The sequence below is a fragment of the Mauremys reevesii genome, linkage group 5 (assembly GCF_016161935.1).
Source record: "Mauremys reevesii isolate NIE-2019 linkage group 5, ASM1616193v1, whole genome shotgun sequence".
NCBI classification, from domain to species: Eukaryota; Metazoa; Chordata; order Testudines; family Geoemydidae; genus Mauremys; species Mauremys reevesii.
Genome location: NC_052627.1, coordinates 84,605,120 through 84,628,578, shown reverse-complemented (window position 1 = coordinate 84,628,578; position 23,459 = coordinate 84,605,120). Strand labels below are relative to the sequence as shown.

At 41.4% G+C, this 23,459-nt stretch overlaps 1 long non-coding RNA gene across 1 annotated transcript in view; it reads right to left on the bottom strand.

Moving 5' to 3' along the window:
• The window catches only part of LOC120406524, a 94,122-nt gene that overhangs the window by 38,904 nt on the left and 31,759 nt on the right, over positions 1-23,459 (bottom strand). The window contains exon 3 of the long non-coding RNA XR_005599333.1: positions 5,957-6,115. This is a non-coding gene — a long non-coding RNA (uncharacterized LOC120406524). The remainder of the gene's footprint in view (positions 1-5,956; positions 6,116-23,459) is intronic.

Sequence of the window (23,459 nt, the reverse complement as noted above, 5' to 3'; positions counted from 1 at the left end):
ATTTGTCACCTGTAGAGGCTACAGAGTATATGAACTTTCAGTTAGCTATCGGCTAATTGTTCTGAACTGGGATTCTGTTTGTTAGAATGGGGCAGCACTTAGTAAGGGCAGGGTTTGTGAACTCTTGCTTGACTTAGCTGAATTTATGGGGGAACTGTAGAGCAAGAGCCTTGTAGAAATCCAGGGAATTGATATTTTAAATGCTTATCCCAATCCCTGTACCACTTTGGATACAGGCTACAAATTTCTCTTTCACCACCAACTAAGACTAGTCAGCTATTTACCCAAGGGCAAAAATGCCGCAAGCTGTGGAAATTCCCAGACTGTTTGCTGACAGGTCTCTGAAATGTTTGGAAAAGAATGGAGAGGCTGCTATTCTTCTCAAGCTCTACAGAGTCCAAGTGACACACAGTACATGTTATGATCACTCTATAAAGACTGAGAAGTCATCTCTACGAGAAGATCAGAGGATGATATGTTTGTGTGCACACTAAAGTATAGAAGTGTAGATATGATGGTGAAACTTCTCTGTGAATATATGTAACAGCAACACTGATGGTGAGGGGAGTCAGTATAAGGACCTTGTAACCAGTCAGACTCACCCCTGTGGCGCCTCCTGCTGGTGACTCCGGGGAATTAGCTTGGTTTCCAGCACGGCGCGCCCTCTGCAGGCCAGTGATCCGCCTGTTCTCTGGCCCCGAGTCCCTCCCTGGACCCCGGTGCCCTTTTACATGGGGTGCTGCCCCCTGGCAGTAACCCCTTTTTCTCAGGGTCTCCCCTCCCCGGAGAACCCCCACCCTCTAGCCCCACCTTGCCTCAGTATATGGCTACTGCCAGTCATTGTCTAGCCCCACGCCCTGGGGCAGACTGCAGTATCAGCCTATTCATCACTGGCAAGGAGGGTTTGGACCTGCTGCTTTGGCCTACCCCTGGGCTGCCCTCTGCAACCCCCAGTACCTGTTAGCCCAATGTTAAGCCGCAGCCTGGGGCTTTCCAGGCTGGAGCTCCCCAGCTCCTCAGCCTGTCCCCAGCCCTGCTCCCCTCAGGTACTTTGTCTGTAGCTCCCTGCAGCCAGGCCCTTCTCCCTCTTCAGGCAGAGGAAGACTGTCTTTTTGGGCTTCTGGCTCACAGCCTCTTTTATAGGGGCCAGCTGGGCCTGATTGGGGCGTGGCCCAGCTGCAGCCACTTCCCAATCAGCCCAGCTTAAAAGCTGCTTTCTCCAACCACATCCCTCTCCCAGGGCTGTTTTTAACCCTTCAGGGCAGGAGCAGGGGTTCACCCTGCTACAGACCTCCAGTAGAGTTACTGCCTAACAGCTGTTGTAAAGCTGTAAAGAATATTTGCAATACTATGAATAATGTTTTATACCATTTACAATATTTGTGTGCATTAAAAATGTTTGTTTGTACTAAAACTCTTTGGTTCTCTCCGTCTTTGAAGTTGACTGACATCTATTGATTTTACATCCAATAGCCCTGCGGTTTAACTCTGTCTGACACTATCTGAAAGACAATACCGGCCTACGCTTCCACAAAGAGTGAAGTTGAGTTGCAGGAAGAGGGAGTGTAATAATTTATACTATTATATTTTATAAAATTTTATAACAACATTATTGCCTCAGCATTCTCCTGCCCAGCTACACTCGTTGAACTACCTTAAATTCATCAATGTTTGTGAAGAATTATCTTCACAACACCCTGATGAAGTGAGGTGATATTATCTTCATCGTTCATATGGGGAACTGAGGCACAAAATTAAAGTAAATTGTCAAAAGTATCAACACATTTTGGGTGCCCAATTTAAGACACTCTGATTTTTCAGAGTAGGTAGCATTTTATAGCACTTTATAAGCTCAGAGCATAGTTTGAAGTTGAGAATGGTCAGCACCTGCAAATGAGAACACAAGTGACTTACATTGGGCAACCAGAAAATGGGGTATACACGGGGGCCACCTGTGAAAAGTTTGATTTAAGTGATTTGCCCATCATGACATAGGAACTCTGTGGCAAGGGAGGGATAGATGCAATTCCCCAGGGTAGAATTCAACTGCCTTAACCATGAAACCATCCTCTCTTTCTGCAGTTCACTGCCTCATTCATCACACACCCTCCAACTTCTGCAACAAATGAGGCAAAGGTCCTACAAACAACCCTCCTTCATTACACAGCCCCAATTCATTCCCAGAGCACAGTCTGCCCTGTGCACTGAATGAGGCAAGGGTCCTATGGAAAAAAAATATGAAATCATGTAATTTAAGAATGTTTCATAATGCATATATGCAAGGGGGGCAAATTAAGGTTGACTTAAGTGCTTGATTTAGCGGACTTAACATTCTTTTACTGTAGTGGGGGGGTTTCATGAAATTTCCTACTTTAAAAAAATTGAAAAATCCAAAAAAAAAACCCACCTTTCATTATGGGGAACCAAACTGACTCCTCATATGGGACATCAGCAGAGCTGGACGCTCTAGATCTATGGACCTCTACCATGTAACCTTAACAGAATATGTGGTAGCAATAGAAAGCTGTTATTTTCTAAGGGGTGGAGATCCGTTGACAATATGTTTCACAGCTATTTGCTGACAGTAAAGGAATGTTGAGACAGCAGTGCTGGGTTCAGTTCCAGGTCTGTAGGTGAGTGTGCTCTGGTGGTTACAGAATCTTCTGTCTCTGGCCCTCCATCCTTGCTTCTCCCCGTCCTCTTCCACTGCCCATGTGTCAGTGTTTCTGAAATTAAATCTGTTCATAATTTCTGATTCATGGAACAATTTTAAAAATTAATTTTGTTCCAAATTTGAATGAAATCAAATTTCAAAATATCAATTTCCCATTTATTAAAAATTCTGAGTTTCACCTAGCTCTAAGCAGGTTATTTCTCTTTTACCTCCATGCCTCCTCTTTACCTCCTTACCCGCTGGTGAGACAGACTCCGGCAACCAGGAGCAGTAAGCGAAGGGGTAAAACTTATGCAGCCCGTGGCTGAAGCATGGTCAGTTGCTCTGTGGGCATGGCCTGTGTGCAGTCCAGTCAGCACATAGGAGCTGTGAGGTGCTGCAGCATGCTCAGTACAATTGAAATCTTTGGAGAATTTAACTGCTAAACTCTAACAGGTCTCTATTGAGCATGTGCAAATTGAGATGATTCAAAACCTCACAAGTTGGCCACATTTGGAAGACTTTTCACAGGGAAAGCAAGAGACACATTCCTGATATAAGGGCAACCCCTGCTTCCAAATTTAAAGTGCCAGCTCCAAAGCACGGAAGTGCTAACACTTGTCAATGAAACAACTGTAGGGTTGGTTTTTTGTTTTTATAATAATATGTGCAAAACATTTTTTCCAAATCTGTCTTGGATATGACTGAACCTTTTTAGTTGAAAAAACACATATATAGCATGGAACATTTCAGCCCAAATGGATTAAGTTTGGCAGAGCTATAAGCAACTGAAAACAGGGTCTTATCTGGGAAAAGTGTAAGGCAACCTTAACTACAGGCATCACTACCTGCAGCAGTTATGTCTTACTTTTATCATATAGCGTTTAGTGCAGCTGCTTCTCATTTAGAGCTGGGCAAATACCTTAAAAATATAAAGGCTGTTTTTTTCGGTAGCAGCACACACAGCTCTAACTGAAGTCAATAGGAAGTGTGAATGCTTAGCACCTTCAGGGAAAAAATCAGCTGTTTATTCACTTCAATTGCATATGTGCCTCTTCTGTTCTCTTAAAGTGAATATTCTAGCAAATGTATTAAGTAGCATAGATGTTTGCAGAAACAGAGTATTTTAATATGCAGAACAAATTTTGATTTCAAATATGAGGTTTTCTACCCAAAAACTAACTTCAAGCCTTATAGTTATCCAGTCAGGGAACAAAAAATACCACATAGCCTCTGTATCTAACCAAAACTAACTCTCACTGCTTAAATATTGAACCCTTGCAATTAACTGTTCACATAAAGACCTGCAGACCAAGTGTGATCCCAGGAATAATTTTCAGTGAGGAATAAACTTCAGAAAAATCATAAGATATTCACAGAGAATTCAAGAGAGAGGCTAAATATGTTAAATACATTTTTCACTACACGTTATTTGCACAGCAGTTACAACAATGGAATTTTACAATGAGAACATATGAGAGGGGACCTGAGAGCATGAAGAGCTGTTAATAAAGTGCCTGTATGGGGAGCTGGCAGACAGTTTTGCTAACTATAAGCAAACTGGGCGCTGAGCCACATTTCAGAATCGGAGAGGAAATCACAGACACCGACAGACAGCTCCAGAGAGCTGGTGTGACAGCAGCAAAATCAACCACGTCTGAGAGAGATGAGGAAGAAGAGCAATGAAAAGGGACTATGGGCCTGAACCAACTCCCATTAAACTCAATGGAGAGAGACTGTTGTTGGGACCTGGATTGTGCCCCAGACTACCTAAGTGAAACCAGCACATGTAATTTGTAATTTCCTAAGGATAACCCTTTCCAGAATCCTGACCAGGACACTGGACCAACTAAAGACATAAAAATCCATCCCAACTTTTACACTGAGAACAGTGCATACTGGGACTCTGAAATTAGTCAGTGCTGCTAGTCTAAGGTATGGTCCCCAATACCATAGTATATGAGCATCTCACAATATTTAATGGGTTTCTCCTAACACACATCCCTGTGAGGTAGAGATGCATTATTATCCCCATTTTACAGATGGTACAGAGAGAGTAAGTGCTATATGAAAGGTCACACAAAGTCTGTGGCCAAGCAGGGAACTGAATCCCCATTTCAAACCCCTGGTTAACACCCTACCACTGGACCATCCTTCCTCTCATACTGTGTAAATGCCCATATAAAGCAGACATGATCAAAGCTCAAAATGTGTGTGTCTCAGTGTTAAATGTAGCTACCTCAATTTAAGGAGCTCCCCATTAACCTGGGACACAGTATGTGTATGGGAATTTCTTTATAGGCAGCAATGCATCCTTTTGTTCATGCTGATTAGCTCAGTGCTATCAAACACCCTGAAAATAATAAAAATGATGTTGGCATAAGCACAGGGAGTTTTGTTTAATGGGCATTTTGTCCAGAAAGCTATAAAATACCTAAAATGAGGTCCAGGGAAAGAACAAACCTCCCCAGCCATTACTATCAAGGAAGTATAAGTGGCGCTGAAATGTGTTTATTGCACAGAAGAAATAATGGGAATACCAGGCAACGTGCATACTCAGTGCTAGCTAAAAAAATAAAAAGTCTTTCAGATTACTTTAAATACCAAAAAAGGTCTTCCCTCTTTATTGCTATCAGTTTTCAAAACAATTTGTATTGTAATTAAGCTATTTTTGGCCAACAGGTTATCAACATATCTTTGAAACTTTGAGAACTGCATGTTTTCCTCAAGCTCTAATGCAAACCAACCTGAACCAATTTATCTAGAATTCTGGAAAGAAAATAATTTTAAAAATAAATATCTAGATTCATAGCCTCTGAATTCAGCTTATTATAATGTTAAAAGACCAAACGCCAGATCCCTGAATGGATGACTTGGTGGAGCTACACCTGTGGAGGACTTGGCCAAGACTCTAAAATAGAGTAGAACATAATGGAATCACAAAAAACCTGAGATGCAAAAGACCTACTTGGTACATCAAGTTTACATTTCCATCCCTATTCCTGTACAGTATTGTTCTCTACAGCATATTTTCTAGTGCTTGTAAAAATACTGTGCATACTTTCAATATAGCAGTAGTAATCAATACTTTTATAATCTTTAATCATGTTCTTTTAATTTTTGTATAGGAATACCGATGAAGGAGAGAACTTCACATAAAAGGCAAAATTAACACAGAAGTGTGTTGCAGAGAATGAAAACAAAACTGCCTATTTGCTCCATATTACAGTTTACATGCAAATACTTTGCATTTCCAAAGATAAAATCATACTGAAATTAAATACAGTTAAGGAAACAAGTTACCTCTCTACTATAAATGCAGAGGAAGAAAACGTAAAAGCATTCTGACTCCCTCTGCTGGAACAGATTTTTTTTTACGGTGTAAAAGGACTGTTATAATTATAAGGCTCTCTTCTCACCAGATTCTCAGTTAGATTGGAGAAGATCACTCTCTACTTTGCCCTAATAAAAGAAAATATGAAAACAAGTTTTATTAGAGGGACATCTACTGGCCAACTTGTCAGAAGAACGCCTTAAAAATAAAGAAGAGTTAAACAGTAAAACCAGAAATGTTGAAAACTACTGTATATGAGACAAATAGCTACATATTACAGTGAAAAAACAGTACACGAGAAAAATTATCAGTAGTTTATAGAAGATACTGTATGCCATTTGTACTGCTTTCATTGTCAAACCTATATGGCTTTTGCAACTTGTAACTGTCAGGTAAGAAGCCGTGAAGGTAAAAAAATGAAAACTCAGTAACAGAGTTATAAGAATTTTTAAAAATACCAGACGTTTAAACTGACAAAACAGAAAGTACTATTATCACAATTAAGAAATTGATTTATATAAAACAAAGTGAGTAGCCCTTTTTCATCTTACTTGAGAAACCTGTTCCTTCCCCTGATTAGCAAACTCGGTGATAAAAGTTGGGAAGTTCCTTTCTCTTCTTCCCTCAGATGCAAATACCCATTTCCACCCATCTGAGTATATTTCATAAAAAAAAGTTTAAAAAGAGCTGTGCTCTCCTAGTGCTTTTCCAAGCTGACTGCAACTATTAGACAATTTTCTCTGGGTGAATGCTTATCTCCAAACCACTGGAATGGTGATGTTGATCTCTGCAAGCTGCAATTATCAAATATGAATTTATGTAATTCTTGCTAGCAAAATAATGTGAGGTATTTAGGAATCTGGCAAAGACCCATGGATATACTGAAATTATTGACTGTATACAAATCTCTTTAGGTAAGATTCTCCCCTCTTACCTCTGTTCAGTGCTTTACTTGGTGTGCAGTCCTACTTATTATTACAATGAGATTTCTTTCATATTAAAGGTACTACGGTGAAAGAATCTGGCCCTTAGAACATTAAAGTCCTTGAAAGTACAAAGCGACTTCAAGTGAGGAATAAATAGCAGGGAAAGATGAACTCTTAATAATGAAGATCTTGCTTTCATGCAAATGTCTCTAGCAACAAACGAGAAAAAGAAACAGAAAATTACAGATAAACATAATGGACTTTAAAGAGCATAGTTTTTCAAGTTTTTCATGATACGTGAGTGAGTCTTTTAAGCGCTTCTTTTCCCTGTGATGACCATCTTGCGTCTTATTAGGCCTTATTGGACGAGCAAGCAAGCAAGCAAGCAAAACACAGAAATTCATTAAAAAATAAATTAACAAATCAATATACCAATCCGCAATAAGATAGAAACACAGGCATAGGATTAAAAGGGATCTCCTGAAACACCAAGTCCCATCCTCTGCTGTCACAGAGAATCCTGTCATATCCTCTTCAGAAATTTATCAGGCTCCATCTAAAAAAATAGTTAGGTTGTTTGCCCCTGTTACTCAGATTACAAGACTGTTCTAGTACTTAACTTCTCTTCTAATTTCCAGCCTAAAATTATTCATGACCAATTTATACCCATTTGTTCTTGTGCCAAAATTGTCCTTTAACTTAAATAGCTCTTCTCCCTCCCTGGAGTCTCCTGCCATGATGCATTAATAGAAAGTAATCATATCTTCTCTCAGCTTTCATTTGGCTAGACTAAACAAGCCAAACTCTTAATCTCCTCTTATAAGAAAGGCTCTTCATTTCTCATATGATCCTAGAAACCCTTCTGTGTACCTGTACTAGTTTGAATTCCTCTTTCTTGGGTAACCAGAATTCTGTGCAGTATTTCAAACAAGGGCTTATCAGTGCCTTGTACAAAAGCATTAGTACAGCATTATCTAGTGGAAATACCTCACTTGATACATCGGCCTTTTTCATAGCCACATCATGTTGGTGGTTCAGACATTCTACAAATCAACTAATACCCCCCAGGTATTTCTGCTCCTCCTCCAACAGATGCACCCTCAGCATATAGTAGGAATTCTTGTTATTAGTTTCTAAGTCCATGACCTTGCATTTTGTACTATTAAATTTCATCTCATTTCTATTACTCCAATCCTCAAAGTTATCACACTCTTCCTGTATAATATTCCGATCCTCCTGTGTATTGACGATGCCTCCCAACTTTGTCCCATCAGCAGATTTCATTAGCACACTCCTACTTTTTGTACCAAAGTAATTAATGACAATATTAAAATTAGATCAGTCCCAAGACTGAGCCCTCAGGAATTCCAGTAGGAACCTCCCTCCAGCCTGATCATTCTCTTTTTTCCCCTTAGCCAGTTCCTAACACACCTTACAATTCTTGTAATAATCTCCATCTTTTCCAGCTCAGCTAATAATTTCCCATGTGGTACCATGACAAATACTTGACTGAAGTCCAGATAGAATAACTCTACCACATATCCCTTGTCTGATAAATCAATTATCTTATCGAAGAAAGATATCAGGTTAGTCTGGCATGATCTACAGTTGGTAAACCCAGGTTGCATTTTATCCCATTTTCTATATCTTTTTTCTCTTCAAAATTTGTTCTAAATCCCTACATACTACTGATGGATCTGTAGTCATCTGGATCACTTTTTCCCCCTTTCTTAAATATAGGTACTACTGTAGGACTGAAGAATAGAAAATATATCACTGCTGATTTAATAAATATCCTTGCTACCAGATCTTCAATTTCATGAGACAGTTCTTTCATTACTCTTGGGAGGAAACAATCTCATCCCCCTGACTTGAGCTCATTAAATTCTGTGCTTCACTTTCACCTCAAATGCGGTAACTTCCATTTCTATACTTATTCCCATTAGCCATCCTGCATGGTCCTCCACGTTATGGTATCATTCTTATTGAAAATTGAAGAAAAGTATTCATTTAGTTTTGGGGACATACTTAAATTATTCTTAATCCCTATCCCATCATCACTGGATAGTTACCCTCACTTCTTTTCTTATTCTCTTTTTATTTGTATGTCTAAAGAACGTATTTGTTTTACTTTCCTTTGGAAAGTCTAATTCAACTGGACTTTTTTTGCAAATCTTATTTTATCCTTTCATTTTCCCACCTTCTTTCATTCCTTGTAGGCTCTCTGCTTGCCCTTAATATCCTTTTTAAAGTGGTTAGTCATCTAGTTAGGTATGGAGCCCTTCCCTAAAAGTTTTTTCCCCTTCCAGGGATGCAAATTCCAGATTGTTTATGCACCTTTAAGTTAAAGAAATTCCAAGCCTTCTCCACATTCGAGTCCCTGAGCTCCTCAGTCCAGTGATCTTCACTAACTAGTTCCCTTAGGGCTTGGCTACACTTACGGTTTGCAGCGCTGGTAGTTTGCAGCGCTGGTCGTCCAGCTGTGTAGGAGCAGCGCTGGTGTGTGGCCACACTCACAGCTACCAGCGCTGGTGTGTGGCCACATTTGCAGCATTTCCAGCGCTGTTGGGAGTGATGCATTATGGGCAGCTATCCCAGCATTCAAGTGGCCACAACGTGCTTTTCAAAAGAGGGGGGTGGAGTGGGGTCTAGTGTGACAGGGAGCGGGGGGAAAGAGAGAGGGGATTTTTGGAGCCAACACTGTGTGTTTAGCTTCCTGACTTGAAAAATCAGAACATTTTTCTGACCCCTTAGTCTTAACTCTTAATTGCAAACAGCCTGCACGACTCCCCGCTGTTTCCCTGCCTGCCTCTCATTTGATTGTTTACAGCCAGGTACAGATGATCACAGCAAACAGGAGCTATGTTTGTTTTTTAGATAGCAGCAGCGGCAACGGAGGAGCTCCACAGAGCTGTTCACAACAGGGAGGAGGATCTCATTTGATTGTTCACAGATTGATCACAGCAAACAGGAGCTGATAAGCAGCTCCGGTAGAAACGGAGCTCTCCGGAGGTTCACAACAAAACAAAGACAGGCTGCATAACAAAACAAAGGGAGTAATTTTAGTTAAAAGCATTCTGGGATATCTCCTTATTCCCCGGAGGCCAATAAAAGCGCTGGTGTGTGTCCACACTTGATGAGCAGCGCTGGATCACCAGCGCTGCAATCGCTACACCCCAACCTGGCCAGGTGTACAGCCAGCGCTGCAGCCAGGGAGTTGCAGCGCTGGTTGTGCCCTGCAGGTGTGGACGGGGTGTAATTGCAGCGCTGGAAAGCCTCTACCAGCGCTGCAACTTGCAAGTGTAGCCAAGCCCTTAGTTTCTCAAAGTCTGTCCTTTTGAAATCAGAAATCTTAGTTACTGACCTGTTTTTGATTATTTTTCCACTTAAACTGAACCAACTCATGATCTCTCAATCCAACGTTATTTTCTACAACCATCTCTTCTGTTGGAAAGATTGGTAATCTTTCACAGTGAGTAAATGGACAGGCAAAAATATCATTATGGTATAGGAAAAGATAAAATGATTTTCCTGATTTTGTGGGTCAGTTCTTTAGATGACATTCCTATAATCAGATATATATGTATGCATGATGCTGAAAAGGTCCAATTATCTAGTCAGACACAAGCTGCTGCGGTTGTAAGTGCACTACTGAAGAGAGGTGTACTGCAAAGTGCAAATTAACTCACATTTTAAGAAAAACCACCCTTTAAATCTGCAATTATTTTGGTATCTAGTATGAATGATAATACTTTATTGAGAGAACAAGTTAGCACTAGGAATTTGTGTAATCAGAGGATCAATCAGATACTAAATGGCACGAGACAGAGACTGCAAAAGAAAGCCGTTACACTGCATTTTTTTGTTCCAAACAAACCTGTTAAACTGAGGAAGGAATCATATGTCACAATCTTGAAGCTTATCTGAGTTTGAATAGACTCATGCAAGAGTAGAGCTACAGAAATATTTTACTAGCTTGGTCTAAACAAACAGTGTGCTGATATGGATTTGATACATTCAGTGTATCAAATGTATAGACCAAAACAGTCATAAAAACAATTGGAGCCTCAAATACCAGAAAAAGTCTGGCGAATCACATCAACCAATCTTTCTTAATTATTTTTATTCGAGTTGGTTGATTTTTTTTTCCAAAGTTTGATGTTTTATAATTTGGGGGGGGAGGAAGGTGATGACCATTTTTATGATCTTCCACAACCCCAAAACTTTTGTTGATTTTCTCTGTTTTTTGACCAGTTAGGTATGTGCACACAGCACTTTGGAGTGAGCCTCCCAGCCCAGCTCAACAGACTTCGGTGAGTGAGGCTCACGACAGTGCTCTAAAAATAGTTGTATAAACAGTGCTTTGAAGTTGCAGCTCAGGCTGGACCTTGGGCTCTAAAGCCCATCCTCCTCCCAAGCTACAACTTCAAAGTGCTGTCGATGCATCTAATTTTAGAGCACTAGTGGAAGAACCCTACAACCGGTGACTGCAGGGTCTGAGGCAGGTGACACTTCCTCATCATCACCGGGGGCCCAAGGAGGGCTGCCACCAAGTAGTACTGAGAGGCTAAGCCTTGCAGGAAGTCTCAGCCTGAGGGGCATAAGCAACAGCCCTCTGTGGTTCCCAGATTGGCTGGTACTCTCCATATAAACCAGGAAGCTACTTCTGGGAGATGTCTGGGCAATACAGACTTCTGGAGTGCGTCTGCCTCAGACTCTGCTCATCGCAACTCACCTGGATCCCATACCCTCAAACCTCAACCTAGCTCCCGACTCTGATTTCATTTGCTGTTTTTGGCTTAGGACAAATTGCTGACCCTATTGCAAGACTCCAGCCCAGTATGACTCAGATTCTTACCTCGTTCTCAATTTGGCAACAGACACTGACTCTGCAGTTTTGACTAGTCATCAACTCTTCGGGCCAGGTACTGAGCACCTCACCTGATACCCACAGGCTGCCCACAACTCAGCCCAGACAACTAGCATAACCCCACTAGCTCAAGTCTGTCAACCCAGGCTGGGAGGCTCACTCCAAAATGCTGCATAGACAAACCTTTATAGAGTTGGTTGGAATTCCCCTCTGCCCCCACCCTCCCCAAAATGTTCACATTTCAAAAAGCCAGTCAAAATTTGCAGAAAAAACAGCTCTAATTATTTATCATTTATATTCTGAGATAGCCTGAAGCCCTATATCAGGCTGAGGTCCCATTATGCAAGGCATTCACAAATGTAGCAAAGGACACTTCCTTCCCCAGACAACTTACAATCTTAAAAAAAAAAAAAGACACATGGATGAAACAAACCAGGTGGTGTACGGGAAGCAGGAGTACAGCGCAATAGAAATAGGATGTTGCACAGAGTATTTGTTTGCACTTTTTTGAGGTAAGATTCATGTAAAAACTGCCTCTGAATTGTAAGTACCAAGAACAAGAACCATCTTTCCTCCTAGGATATAGAATTCCTGATCAACTATGTTCATGTATAGCCTGTAATACAAACTAATACAGAATACAAAGCTTTTCTAAAGCATAGGGGCTATGAGCATGTTAAACTGTGTCCAAAGTATGCGAGCTCAAATAGACTTTTCAAGTATGCTGTAAGGAAGGAACCCAATCATCACTGAATTCCAAACAGAATATAAAGGTGCTTTACACCTCTAAGCTTTTTTGAAAATCCCAAACTAGAAGAAAGAAAATGGCATAAAGGGAATGCCACGATTGCTGGTCATAAATATTTCAAGATTTCTCAGACGCCACAACTCTCTCATGGATGTTGGAAGCAACTGGAAGATGTCTTAAAGGAGTCCAGTAGAGTCCATTTACAATGGGCTATAACTATAGGGATACTACATCATATGAAAATGTAGCATTTGATGTAAAAGGTGAAAAGATAAACCAGGTCCTCTGTGATACACTTAAAGCAGTTCCTTCAGTAACTATCAAACAACAAGACCTTTCCAACAGAAACAGGACATCCCCTTGTTGTGTTTCTTCCCGTAGAGTTTGTAATCTCTTGTTGACTTTGCAGTCTTAACCAGTGGCTCTGTGTGCAAACAGATTTACACTGTAAGATGCACAATACACAATGATTAGCAGGGAGATTTGTGTCTCCTACCTAACCTGAACAGAACCTATTTATTACATTCTGGTGACCTGCCTTAACTGACATACCTTAAGATCATAATTTTTAGTGTAAATACCTAGCTCCTTAATTTTCTCTGTACATACATCTCAAAATAATTAGGAGCGCCTGTGTGTTACTGGCTGTTGTTGGTAGAGCTCTCACATGCCACCTTTTGGTTTGCTATTACGTAGACATCAGATCTAGGGGATCCCTGTAAGCCCCTACAAACCCCACCCAGATCATGCCTGTTGCTGTTTTACATTATATGGTATTGCTTTCTGCAGCACATGGGCCTCCAATTGAGGTCCTGTCATGGAGTTCACGCACTGCTGGGGCACCTCCTTATGGCTGCATCAATAGATCAGCTCCATTCAGGATCAATGCCCCTTTCTTCATCCATGGTCTCTCTCTCTCTCTGGGACTCGGGGTACTCCTTCATGATTCAGTCCTCTGGCCAGGTCACTATAGTCCTCCCCTTTCAAGGTATTAAAGTCCCCCTGGACAACCATCCTAGGCAGTCTTTTGTTCCTCTGTCTGGTCTGTGCCACTTCTCCAGTGCCTGGTAGGGGAACCTGAGCCTGCCCACTGCTCTGGGTTCCAACCCAGGAACCCCACAATCAGCAGCCAAGGTCTGCACTGACCCCAAACCTAGCTGCTGTTTCCTTAAGCTGCTCCTATTTCATCTCTCTCAAGCTCTCTCTTCACCCTCCTCTGGGTATGCCCTTCCCTCAGGGCCAGGCCTTCTATTCCTCTCTTTCCCTCTCTACAGCTGGAGAATAGCTGCACGACCCATTCTGCAGCCACCTTCTGCTGCCAACTTGCTGGCTTTATCGTAGCCCGCCTGTTCCTTCTCAGCTGGGCTCTGTTTCCAATCAGGGGTTGCTTATCCAGCCTATCAAGTTAACTGCCCCCTTCTCAGACTCATTAACCCTTTTAAGGCAGGTATGGGGTGAACACAGGTCCCATATTCAAATACTGACTAGACCAAACCTTGCATAGTAATGGGTCACAGTACAAGTCGATGTGACTGTAAATGAACAAGATTTACATAAAGTATTTAAAGGGTGCCTACCATCAGGCACAAATCAGTTTCATTCAAAGCCACTCAGATCATGTAATCATCAGTTTTTATATCAGTAAAAGCAGCCAGAAACCCCTAAAAAAGCCACAAAACATAAAGAAAACAAAAAATTCTTTCTAAGCTATAATGATCCTCTCAGTCTGACTGTTCTTGAATTATCCGTTTAGGGCCCAACCCTGCAAACACTCAAGTGTGAGTAGTCCCATTGAAAATAGGACTTCATGGGGACTACTCAGTTAAGCATGTGTATAAGTGTTCACAGGTGTGGGGCCTTAGGTTTTGACTGAACTTCAAAGGGCATCTCTTGCTTTATGTTCCATGCAGAAATGCAGAGTTTAAGCCCCCACAACGATTGGCAAAGCAAGAAATGTCCAGTTTATAAATCATTAAGTCATCTATAATAAATATGTTTAAAAAATATAGATTACTACAATAACATACCTACCAAAATGTATATTTAAATTGTAAAGAAATACTTCTTTACATTCCATTCCAATTAAGAGTGATGGTTTATTTAGATGTTCATTTTTCACATTCAAATCAAGTTGTAATCAATTTAACCTTGTTTTGTTTTCTACATGCACTTTGCAAAGACAACTCCCACATAAAATTCATGCTTTTATTTGATTTCTTTAAAAAAAAATTCTGATCTTTCAATGATCCTTTCAAATGCATCTTCTACTACTTCCTGACAAAACCTTTACACACACAGACTCCCAGTAGTTTGTCCCTGAATAGATTTTAGCTGTTAACTTGTGAAGAAGGCATGTCTCTAAAAATGGGATCAAGAGTGAGAAATTTCAGAAAGGGCCAGGCTTGTCTCTACCTTGGCCATTCATGATTTATTGAATTTCTGAATAAGCTGTATGAGTTTGAAGACAGCTGCTGCATTTAACTCACTCCGCATGAGACCAAGTCAGTTACACTGGACAGGGCTTTAACAAGGAAAGAGAAAATTGGCACAACCTCAAGTTTAAAAAAATGCTACCATTATAAAAAGCAAAAGTATCCAAGACAACTCATTGTGAGCAGATTTCTTCACTTCTACATGAATAAAGATTACCAACTGTTGGAAAGTAAGATAGTGTTTTTGAAAGTGCATGAAACTGAAATAGCCTGATTTAAACAAATTATACACTCTGTCAACTTACAAACTTGTAAACAGGTGAACACAAAGACAGCACTATCATGCTCTCTGGAGTGGCTTACAAGCGAGAATACCAACCTGAGGGCAGACTGATAAGCAGCAGGGCACAAACCCCAAACTGGTTGTGAGTACTATACTTCAATTTCATCAGCCAAGTAACAAGTATAAACTCTTCAGGCATTATAAACAGTCATGGAGTTACAGACAATCCTCTCGGGCATTCAAACTCTCTTGCTATCTAGGCAACTTGACTTTATGATAAATGGTCACTTTACACCAAAGATCACAAAATATCCCAAAGGACCAGTTATTTACCCCAGGCCTTCGTCACTGTTCAGTGAGGCCTGGGACCTTGGCTTGAACTGGCACCGGGTCTGCCAGCATCACAAGCAAAGCTATTCTTCAGGTTTGGGAAGCCTCTCAGCACCTTTGAGGCATTTGATGCTTCATAGGATTGGACACATAGAAACCCTTCACCCACTACTTAAGTATAACTGGATATTGCAACTATTTAAGAGTATATAGTAATACATATGCATACACTCCACTCCCTTTGACTTCAGTTGAGCTGAAAGCACATACTCTATCAGAGGGAAGAATCTGGCCACAAGACAGGAAGCAGAGAACCCTGTGAAACACTTCAAAAAAAAATAAGTGAAAGCCAGGGGGTATTAGGTAAGCAAAAAATAGTTTATTCGTACTAGAATTTGGCCAATGCTGGGGCTAAAACCATTCCAGTTTGAAAAATGTCATGTGATATTTAAAAAAGACAAGGTAGGTGAGGTAATATCTTTTATTGAACCAACTTTCTGTTGGTAGAATGGACAACCTTTTGAGCTTTACAGAGCCCTTCTTCAGCATATATTACATCTACAGCTTTTGTCCTATCTAGACTAGTAACCCTGTCAAAGAAGGAAATTGGGTTGGGTTGGCATGATTTGCTCTTGATAAACCCATGCTGACTATTCCTTATAAACCTATTATCTTCCAGGTGATTACAAATGATTGTTTAATAAATTGCTCCAGTATCTTTCCAGGGAATGAAGTTAGGCTGACTGGCCTAATTCCCCAGGTCCTCTTCGTTCTGATTTTTAAAGATAAGTACTATGTTTGCTCCAGTCTTCTAGCATCTCATGCATCCTCCATGAGTTCTCTATGATAATTGCTAACAGTTCCTTAAGTACCCTAAGGTTAATTTCCTGAGGCCCTGCTGACTATATCTAACTTCTCTACATATTCTTTAACCTGTTCTTCCCAATTGCTGTTAATATTGTGCTGAGTATCTGGTATGAACCTTTTCAGTTATTACTAAAACAAAATAGGCATTAAACACCTCAGCTTTCTTGATGTAATTAGTTATTAGCTCTCCTTTACCACTAAATAGAGGACCTACTCTTTCCTGCATCTGTCTCTTGTTCCTAATGTATTTAAAGAATCTTTTGTTATTGCCTTATGTTCTTTATAGGTGTATTTCATTTTGTGTATTAACCTGATTTCGTTCTTACATGCTTGTGCTACTCTTTTGTACTCAGCCTTAGCAGTTTGTCCATGTTTCCATTTTTTGTAGGATTCCTTTTGATTTTTAGGTCAGTAAAGAGCTCCCGATGGAGCCATAACTGTTCTTCCTATCTTTCTTTCCCATTGGGAAAGTTGTGCCTTTAATATTGTCTGAGAAACTGACAGCTCTCCTGAACTCTTTTTTGCCTTAGATTTTTTCCCCATAAGACCTTACCTACCAGTCCTCTGAGTTTGCTAAAGCCTGCTTCTTTGAATTCTATTGTCCTTATTCTGCTGCTCTCACTCCTTCCTTTTCTTAGAAACATGAAATCTGTCATTTCATGATCACTTTCACCCAAATTGCCTTCTGCTTGCAGATTTGCTTCCAATTCCTCTCTTTTAAATCAGAATCAAGTCTAAAATGGCTGTCCCCCGGTTACTTCCTCCACTTTCTGAAACAAGAAGTTTGTCCTCAATACATTCCCAAAACTTGTTGGAAATTGTGTTTTTCCGTATTACTTTTCCAACAGATGTCTGGGTAGTTAACATCCCGCATTATGAACAGGTCCTATGTTTTGGATATTTCTGTTATTTGTTCTAGAACTGCTTCATCCACCTCCTCATCCTGATTTGGTGCTTTATGGTAGACCTCTACCACGAAATCACCCCTATTATTTACCTCTTTTTTCTTTACCCAGAGGCTCTCAACTGGTCTTCCTCTCACCTCCTTCTAGCCCTCAGAACAAGTGTATATATTCTTGATGTATAATGCAACACCTCCTCCCTTGTTACACTGCTTGTCATTCCTGAACAAGCCATACTCCTCTATATCAGTATTCAAGTAATGAGATTTAGCCTACCATGTAGCTTCTGTACTAATACTTTCAGTTCTTCCTGTTTATTCCCCCAATCATTTCCCTCTTGTTGCTATGACCCTACTATAATTTTTCATATCCCCCCAAATCTAACCCTCTCTTAAGGTCGCCTTTTTAATACTTATCTGTGGGCTGTCACCTGCTGCCTCTGAACCTAATTTAAAGCCCTTCTTGCTAAGTTGGTGAGCAAGTGTGCAAAGGTGCTCTTCCCCTTCTTGTTCAAGTAGACCACACCTCTTCCCAACAGACCTTCTTCCCAGAACAGCATCCCATGGTCAAGGAAGCCAAAGCCCTCCCGTTGACCCCATCTGCAGTGTCATGCATTCATCTTCAGGATGCATGTGTCCCTTTCTGGGCCCTTACCCTCAACTGGAAGGATGGACGAGAACACAACCTGAGCCCCTGAGCCTTTCACTCTCACTCCGAGTGCCCTATAATCACAGCTGACCTGCTCACAGTGAGACGTTGCAGTATCATTAGTGCCTACATGGATGAGCAGCATAGGGTAGTAGTCAGAAGTACAGATGAGCCTTGGCAACCTTTCCATAATGTCTCAGATGCCAGATCCAGGCAGACGCACAGCTCCTGGCAGGCAGCACAGCTCCCGACATCATGTCAGTTCAGCAGATGGATGCCTCTGTTCCCCTCAGAAGGAAGTCCCTGGCCACCAGCACTCTACATCTCCTCCTCTCATGTGAGGTGACCATGTGCCTCCCAGTTTTGGGGGCAAATGGCTCCTCCTCCTCAGCCATTGGGGTCTGCTCCTCACCTCCTGCTGCCAATACAGTGTACTGGGTATTCACCTTGATAGACAAGGGACCTAGACCTAGACCTTGATAGACAGGGGAGCATAATCTACTGCCCAAGCTGATCAGCAGCCAATATCCTGCTTGCAGAGCGGACAGTTCTCCTTCCTCCTCTGGTGCTGGTGTAGACATGTGCAATCGGCTTGCATCCTCCATCCCAGACGTTTCCATGTGGGTCCTGTCCATGAAGTCCTCACACCCCTGAATGCTACACAGATGAGCCACCTCCTCCAGCAGCTCTCTTACCTATTTTCTGAGGGATTCCACCAATAGACACCTCTCTCACCTGGGGGTTCCCCATGCCTAGATTTCATCAGCAGGGATATGCAGGTAACATTTCCTGCAAATCAAGACCAGGGCCTGGGTGGAAGGCTTCAGGGTCAGGGAGCCTGTCTGGCATGGGATCTCACAAAACTGGGTGACTGGGCAACAAAATGGCAGATTAAATTCAATGTTGATAAATGCAAAGTAATGCACACTGGAAAATATAATCCCAACTATACATATGAAATGATGAGGTCTAAATTAGCTATTACCACTCAAGAGATAAATCTTGGAGTCATTGTGGATAGTACTCTGAAAACATCCACTCAATGTGTAGTGGCAGTCAAAAAAGTGAACAGAATGGTGGGAATCATTAAGAAAGGGATAGAGAATAAGACAAAAAATATCATATTGCCTCTATATAAATCCATGGTAAGCCCACATCTTGAATACTGCGTGCAGATGTGTTCGCCCTATCTCAAAAAGATAGATATATTGGAATTGGAAAAGGTTCAGAAAAGGGCAACAAAGATTATTAGGGGTAGGGAATGGCTTCTGTACGAGGAGCGATTAAAAAGATTGGGACTTTTCAACTTGGAAAAGATGACTAAGGGGGATATGATAGAGGTCAATAAAATCATGACTGGCGTGGAGAAAGTAAATAAGGACGTGTTATTTACTCCTCATAACACAAGAACTAGGGGTCACCAAATGAAATTAATAGGCAGCAGGTTTAAAACAAACAAAGGGATGTATTTCTTCACACAACACAGTCAACCTCTGGAATTCTTTGCTAGAGAATGTTGTGAAGGACAAGACTATAATAGGGTTCAAAGAAAAAGAAATTCATGGAGGCTAGGTCCATCAATGGCTATTAGCCAGGATGGGCAGGGATGGTGTCCCTAGCACCTCTGTTTGCCAGAAGCTGAGAATGGGCAACAGGGGATGGATCACTTGATGATTACCTGTTCTGTTCATTCCCTCTGGAGCACCTGGCATTGGCCACTGTTGGAACACAGGATGCTGGGCTAGATGGACCTTTGGTCTGACCCACTATGGCCATTCTTATGTTCCTTTGTCTCACCAGCCACAAGCCTTACCAGCCAATGAAAGCCTGTGTGCTTTTTAAAATCCACACCCTACACACAGCTGGAATGGATGACTCAACCCTCTCACTCAGCGACTTCTCTTCAATCACAAGCTGCACTACTCTCACTTTAAAAGGACCCCCTGCTAGAAAGCAGGCACTAACGCATCTAACTGCAGGACAACCTAGCCCAGACAGCCAGCAACCAAGCCCAGATTCCAAAACACAGCAACCAGCCCAGAGCCTTAGCAAACTTGATGGCAAATAAAGTGCTCCTCTTTTGCCACAGAAGTTAATCAATAGCAAGAAGACAGATCTGCCCCAGATAGACACATCAGCTGCCTAACTCCCTTAGTCTTTCAGTTGCCTTTGACTCACCAGCCACTGGAAGCCTGCATGCTTTTTGAAACCTGGGTCCCACACCCAGGGAGATCGCCTACAAAATTATTATTAAGGCTACAATTTAGTCACTGGTATTTTTAGTAAAAGTCATTGACAGGTCACAGGCAGGAAAAAAAAATTCACAGACTGTGACCTGTCCATGACTATAAATAGCCCGGATTAAATATTGGGGAGGGGCTTCCGGGGGTGGGAGGTGCAACTAGGGCTGGCCGCACTGGGGACTGCTGCCAGGGTCCACCCGAGAAGTGACCGGTGCGGCAGGCTCCAGGGCCTCTCTGGCAACAGCCAGTGTGGCAGTCCACAGGGCCAGCTGAGCAGCTGGCCCTGGAGCCAGCTGCTTGTGTGGCTCTGAGCTTGCTGCTGCAGAAGTCACAGAGGTCATGGAAAGTCATGGAATCCGTGACTTCTGCAACCTCTGTGACAGACATGGAGCCCTAGTTATTAACAAATCCCATTGCTTAGTTTCTGAGATCAGATGCGATCACAACCTTCACAGTCTTGGAGACTAGTCAGTATACATTATATATGGACATTAGGTTCACACTAAAACTAATTTTAATAATAGAAATGGCTGTTTATGTAAATGCACAGGATTCACTATCTAAAACTAATAATATTTCTATTTCAGGTATGTGAACTATGCCTTTTGCCATTGGCAGGGCTTTTGAAAAAACTTTCCTGTTGGTTAGGGTTCATGCACAAAGTACATTTACAGTGCTTAGAAACAAACCACAGACATGTTGCACAGTATGTTTCAGAGAAACAGACACTGGAAGGAGCATAAGAAGTTCCCTGAGCAGAAGTCTCTAACAGAAATTAGGCAGATTTTCAGTATTTGGTTGTTGTTTAGGGCACTGATTCAGCAAAGCACAAGAGCAGGGGCTGGAACAGGGATGGGTTTAAGCACATGCTTACGGTTAATTAGAATTTATACAATGTTAGGGGTGATATTAGAAATGTGCAAAAAATATTTGAAATTAAAGTTGAACTTCTCAAAAAAAAAATCAAGATTCTCATTTTGTTTTTAAAATGGTCTAATTTTGGAGGGGAAAACCAAAATTTCAAGACTTTTATTTAAAGTCAAAAACAGGTCCAATTTTGAGTGAAAACAGCTGCAACTTTTAAAATTTAAAATATCTTTCAGATGAAAAATCAGCTTGCCTGGAAAGCAATTTTGCAGAAATATGAAAAAAATAAGTTTCCAGACTATGAAACAGATGAGAATATAAATTAAAATAATTGTGGCATTCACAATTGCGCACTACCTGCACCACACTGACATTATTGCCTGATGCCAACAAACACAGAACAGAAAAAGGAACTGATCAGCTACAGTATTTTCACTCAAGTCTCCCCCCAACCCCGCACACAGATTAACTGCACTGCATGAATTATTGAAAACACCCACACAGAGCGTTGAATGCTGCCAGACATAGTTGCTACCTCTGTGCAAGTTGCCTCCCAATACAGTTTGAGCAGCTGCCACTCACCTATATTTTAGTCAGTAGACTCCTATGTATCTGAAGCAAAGTGAACTGTTGTAACTTCACAGCTGGCCAAAACATGCAAGATGGCATCCCCTGAGCTACTGAGAAATGCAGGGACAACTTCAGTCTCAATAAAAAGAAAAATTTCCATCTAGCACCGTAATTCTCTATGAGTCATCTCCTTTCACATGTGAAAGCAGAATTAGCAAGAGCATTGAAATTCTTATCCGACTTCATCCCCTCCCTCTCACCTTTACTCAGACTCTGTGGCAGCATTCTCATCACCTCCAAGAGCTGAGGACAAAGAATCATCCCCTTCAGAATCAAGAGCAACAGCAGGATCCTCTGTGAGCCTGAGCCTGTCTCAGAAATCTATTTTCTGATTGCTTTTCCTCCCTGTTAGATACGGTAAATTATTAAAAATACAATTGTTGGCAGCAGTTGTCTGAAGTTTGCAAATAGAACTGCTTGCATGAAAGGTGGTCAGTTGTAAGAAGGTTGCTCTCCTAGCTTCCACCTACTTCCCTGTTTTATTACTATGTTTAAAGAGGCTAACGGCTGCCAGCAAGTGAATCTTGGATTCAAAAAACATCACAGACCTGATTATAGGCAATGGTTGCATTAAGAACTCTCTTAGTCTCACAGACGCAGGAATCAACCCCCTTTATGTAGTAAAAGCAACTGCAGACAGTGGTGAGACAGTCCAAGGCACTAGGCCACATGGTAAGTCAGAGCTAAGCTGTGTGGACTGAGAAGTTTCATTAGTTGCAAATTCAGAGGCTAGTAGAATGGTTACAGGCTGAGAGAGTTGGTGAGAGAAAGCCAGAAGGAGTTATGAACACAACTCAGGGGTAGTACAGAGAGAGCGCTTCTTAAGCACACAGCTTGCTGGAGTGGCAGATTTGGGGATTTCTATGCAAACAAACTGCCTGCTGTTTCATTCTAATGTGTTCAGGGAAACAGAACTTTGTGCACATTTTTGTAATTAAACAATGTTAAACCAAAAATATACCTGATTCACATCACTGATTTCTCATCCTATTAAAACAACCCTGCAAGTCCCTGAATTTTGGCTGTTTGGACCAAAGGGGCATAATTATTTATTTGTATTACAGTACTGCCTATAGAAACCAATTGAGATTGTGGCCCTATTGGGCCAGGTATTGAGCATACAGCGAAAGGGTCTTCTCTACAAAGAAATTACACTCTAAATAGAGATGACAGATCTGGTCAGCAAACAAACTTCTAGGCCCATGAAAAACGGAGTTTTTCAAAATAAATTTCATCCCACATTGGGACAAAAATCCAAATTTTTCATGGGCCTGCACATCTGCAATATTTTGTTTCACAATCTTCAAAATGCTCTTGCTGCCAAAACAATGCAGCAGGGATACCAAGGGGCCAGGAACTGGGGAGGCAGGTAGGTGGGCAAGAAGTCTGCCTGGTTTTCATTTAAATTTGGTCAAAATAGATACCTCATTGCAGAATGTTATTATTTAGATGAATTGGCATTTCCTGACAGAAAAGGCACCCACTACAAGATAGGCAAGGACCATTTTACAGATTGGGAATTGAGGCCCAGAGTGAATTAGTGCCCAAAGTCACAGAGCAAGTTGTGAGGGAGCTGAACCCAGATTTCCTGAATCTTAGTCCTAAGTCCAGTGCCTTAACCGGAAAAACATCCTCTCTCCTTGATAATGGTTCCTATTTAGGAATAATACCTTGGTTTGTTTTTTTTTCATAGACATTGTGACAATCTGTACCCTTATGTTCATCC